The sequence below is a fragment of the Schistocerca americana genome, unplaced genomic scaffold, assembly GCF_021461395.2.
Source record: "Schistocerca americana isolate TAMUIC-IGC-003095 unplaced genomic scaffold, iqSchAmer2.1 HiC_scaffold_1091, whole genome shotgun sequence".
NCBI classification, from domain to species: Eukaryota; Metazoa; Arthropoda; class Insecta; order Orthoptera; family Acrididae; genus Schistocerca; species Schistocerca americana.
The window spans coordinates 12,501-17,069 of record NW_025725146.1 but is presented as its reverse complement, the minus strand read 5'-3'; the positions used below and the strand labels follow the sequence as shown (position 1 = coordinate 17,069).

The window sequence follows — 4,569 nt, the reverse complement described above, 5'->3', positions numbered from 1 at the left end:
TAACCTATGTCGTACCTTAACCTAACCTATGTCGTACCTTAACCTAACCTATGTCGTACCTTAACCTAACCTATGTCGTACCTTAACCTAACCTATGTCGTACCTTAACCTAACCTATGTCGTACCTTAACCTAACCTATGTCGTACCTTAACCTAACCTATGTCGTACCTTAACCTAACCTATGTCGTACCTTAACCTAACCTATGTCGTACCTTAACCTAACCTATGTCGTACCTTAACCTAACCTATGTCGTACCTTAACCTAACCTATGTCGTACCTTAACCTAACCTATGTCGTACCTTAACCTAACCTATGTCGTACCTTAACCTAACCTATGTCGTACCTTAACCTAACCTATGTCGTACCTTAACCTAACCTATGTCGTACCTTAACCTAACCTATGTCGTACCTTAACCTAACCTATGTCGTACCTTAACCTAACCTATGTCGTACCTTAACCTAACCTATGTCGTACCTTAACCTAACCTATGTCGTACCTTAACCTAACCTATGTCGTACCTTAACCTAACCTATGTCGTACCTTAACCTAACCTATGTCGTACCTTAACCTAACCTATGTCGTACCTTAACCTAACCTATGTCGTACCTTAACCTAACCTATGTCGTACCTTAACCTAACCTATGTCGTACCTTAACCTAACCTATGTCGTACCTTAACCTAACCTATGTCGTACCTTAACCTAACCTATGTCGTACCTTAACCTAACCTATGTCGTACCTTAACCTAACCTATGTCGTACCTTAACCTAACCTATGTCGTACCTTAACCTAACCTATGTCGTACCTTAACCTAACCTGTATTGCGCCTTAACCTAACCTGTATTGCGCCTTAACGTAACCTGTATTGCGCCTTAACGTAACCTGTATTGCGCCTTAACGTAACCTGTATTGCGCCTTAACGTAACCTGTATTGCGCCTTAACGTAACCTGTATTGCGCCTTAACGTAACCTGTATTGCGCCTTAACGTAACCTGTATTGCGCCTTAACGTAACCTGTATTGCGCCTTAACGTAACCTGTATTGCGCCTTAACGTAACCTGTATTGCGCCTTAACGTAACCTGTATTGCGCCTTAACGTAACCTGTATTGCGCCTTAACGTAACCTGTATTGCGCCTTAACGTAACCTGTATTGCGCCTTAACGTAACCTGTATTGCGCCTTAACGTAACCTGTATTGCGCCTTAACGTAACCTGTATTGCGCCTTAACGTAACCTGTATTGCGCCTTAACGTAACCTGTATTGCGCCTTAACGTAACCTGTATTGCGCCTTAACGTAACCTGTATTGCGCCTTAACGTAACCTGTATTGCGCCTTAACGTAACCTGTATTGCGCCTTAACGTAACCTGTATTGCGCCTTAACGTAACCTGTATTGCGCCTTAACGTAACCTGCATTGCGCCTTAACGTAACCTGCATTGCGCCTTAACGTAACCTGTATTGCGCCTTAACGTAACCTGCATTGCGCCTTAACGTAACCTGCATTGCGCCTTAACGTAACCTGTATTGCGCCTTAACGTAACCTGTATTGCGCCTTAACGTAACCTGTATTGCGCCTTAACGTAACCTGTATTGCGCCTTAACGTAACCTGTATTGCGCCTTAACGTAACCTGTATTGCGCCTTAACGTAACCTGTATTGCGCCTTAACGTAACCTGTATTGCGCCTTAACGTAACCGATATTGCGCCTTAACGTAACCTATATTGCGCCGTAACGTAACCTATATTGCGCCGTAACGTAACCCACATTGCCCCTTAACGTAACCTATATTGCGCCGTAACGTAACCTATATTGCGCCGTAACGTAACCCACATTGCCCCTTAACGTAACCCACATTGCCCCTTAACGTAACCCACATTGCCCCTTAACGTAACCCAACACACGTTGGGCCTTAACCCAACACACGTTGGGCCTTAACCCAACACACGTTGGGCCGTAACCCAACACACGTTGGGCCTTAACCCAACACACGTTGGGCCTTAACCCAACACACGTTGGGCCTTAACCCAACACACGTTGGGCCTTAACCTGCTCTGTAATTGTCATACGACGCGTTAAATTAGTGTAGTGTTGCCTAACTGCAACCCCCGCAATATAGTTTGCTACTCGCACTGCCCGGTCCCCAGTGTATCGCTTCATGTTAAACACCTTGCAGCTATACACTGTAATGTGGATGGCAGCAGGACGTACATGCTCAATGCCCTTTGCAGTTGTTCATTGGCATTTGCAGTTGTTCATTGGCATTCGCATGGCGAAGCACTTAGCCTACGCTGTGGTACGGCCTGTGTCAACTGTCCGCTGATGTTGTACGTCCAAATCACACACTGTACTGCACATTGGTCCTCATGTACTGAATGATACATCGTGGTACATGTGACCGTACAACGACTGCGCCAACAACGGCGAACCATGCGGTCCAAATGTTGTGCACTCAGCTACGTGTCGTCTCCCTATAAGAGCTGGATTGCAGTGTGGTATGCCCTGGATGGCGATCAGCATGAGCCGTCTGTTGATGTAGTGGCGCGTGTTGTCAGACGTAGTCGTCTCTTCTCACACACCGTGATAGCACGGTGCACTGCGTTCCACATCTGCGACATGCGACAGAGGCCGGTTGACAGTCGTTCGCGCAATGGACATCGCATACGTACGGGGGCCACCTTCCACGTGTTCGCTAAGCGTGGACATGTTGTTGCGTGTATGTGGGCAGACAGTGTGTCGTGACACCTGACACAGGCATGCAACAATCGTTGAATTTGCAAATGGCGATGGACGCCTACGTTTGCTGGTGACGTTACGCAAATGAACAACTGGTAAACCGTTGTGGTGCGGTTGTTCTCGCTAGGGGTGAATCAGTGATGGCGACGATCGGTTGAGCTACCAACCGGTTGTTGCAGCGATACCCACCATGCCCACGAACGTGAATGGCATGTGGGTGTGAAGCGATACGCGGCGGTGGCTGGGTGGGACCGTCCCCGGCCGGTGAGGGGGGGCCTCCCGGCGTGTTGGCCGTGCGGTGCGTGGGCGCACGCGCTACAGCCGGCTGGTGGGGGCGGCCAGTGGCAGGCGCGCCGGCCGACGGAGGCGGCAGGCGGCGCAGCTGCGCGCCGGCGCACCCTGCACGCGGCGCCGTGCGGCCAAAGTAGGTCCTCGCGGGCCCGGTGCGAAGCGCGGTGGACATCTGCAGTGTGCTGGTCCGATTGAGGACTGTGTGCGCTGAGGATGCGCCGCCGCCCGGCGCTCGGCGCCGCGACGCCGTCTGCTGCTCGGTCGCCTCTGCGGTTCTCGCAGGTGGTTTGTATCGCAGCTGTGCGGACGTGTTGGCGCGTGCGCTGTGCTGGGAGAGTTCGCTTCGGCACCCAAGTGGGGCTTTTGTCCTTCTGTGGCGCTGGCGTTGGAGCTGCCGGTCACCGTAGGTGGCGCGTGTTGTCTCCCGCCGGCAATGCCACGACAGCACGCTCCCGGGCCTCTGTCGGCAGCGGCAAGCTCAGTTGGGAGCACGGGTGGTCGCACCTAAAGCGTCTACTCGCCAAACTCCGGGCGATTGCGCCTCTCTCGAACCCGACCAAGTACTTAGGACGGCGCTGCGCGCCGCCGGGACCTGAGAGGGTTTCGAGGTGTATGGTGCAGGGGAGCTCAGCCTCCTCCTGTTTGCAGAATAATTGAGCGGACGCTTGCGTGTTCGCGCGGGCCCCCGGGACACACTCCCGGGCGGCCGGCTGCTCAGCTCTAGTTGACGCAGCTCCCTGGTTGATCCTGCCAGTAGTCATATGCTTGTCTCAAAGATTAAGCCATGCATGTCTCAGTACAAGCCGCATTAAGGTGAAACCGCGAATGGCTCATTAAATCAGTTATGGTTCCTTAGATCGTACCCACGTTACTTGGATAACTGTGGTAATTCTAGAGCTAATACATGCAAACAGAGTCCCGACCAGAGATGGAAGGGACGCTTTTATTAGATCAAAACCAATCGGTCGGCTCGTCCGGTCCGTTTGCCTTGGTGACTCTGAATAACTTTGGGCTGATCGCACGGTCCTCGTACCGGCGACGCATCTTTCAAATGTCTGCCTTATCAACTGTCGATGGTAGGTTCTGCGCCTACCATGGTTGTAACGGGTAACGGGGAATCAGGGTTCGATTCCGGAGAGGGAGCCTGAGAAACGGCTACCACATCCAAGGAAGGCAGCAGGCGCGCAAATTACCCACTCCCGGCACGGGGAGGTAGTGACGAAAAATAACGATACGGGACTCATCCGAGGCCCCGTAATCGGAATGAGTACACTTTAAATCCTTTAACGAGTATCTATTGGAGGGCAAGTCTGGTGCCAGCAGCCGCGGTAATTCCAGCTCCAATAGCGTATATTAAAGTTGTTGCGGTTAAAAAGCTCGTAGTTGGATTTGTGTCCCACGCTGTTGGTTCACCGCCCGTCGGTGTTTGACTGGCATGTATCGTGGGACGTCCTGCCGGTGGGGCGAGCTGAAGGCGTGCGACGCGCCTCGTGCGTGCTCGTGCGTCCCGAGGCGGACCCCGTTGCAATCCTACCAGGGTG

The 4,569-nt window shown here is 52.0% G+C and overlaps 1 non-coding gene across 1 annotated transcript in view; it reads left to right on the top strand.

The window, feature by feature from the left end:
* The first annotated feature begins 3,762 nt into the window (after nt 1–3,762).
* The window catches only part of LOC124560532, a 1,910-nt gene continuing 1,103 nt past the window's right edge, over nt 3,763–4,569 (top strand). The window contains exon 1 of the ribosomal RNA XR_006969199.1: nt 3,763–4,569. This exon is cut by the window's right edge and continues 1,103 nt beyond it. This is a non-coding gene — a ribosomal RNA (small subunit ribosomal RNA).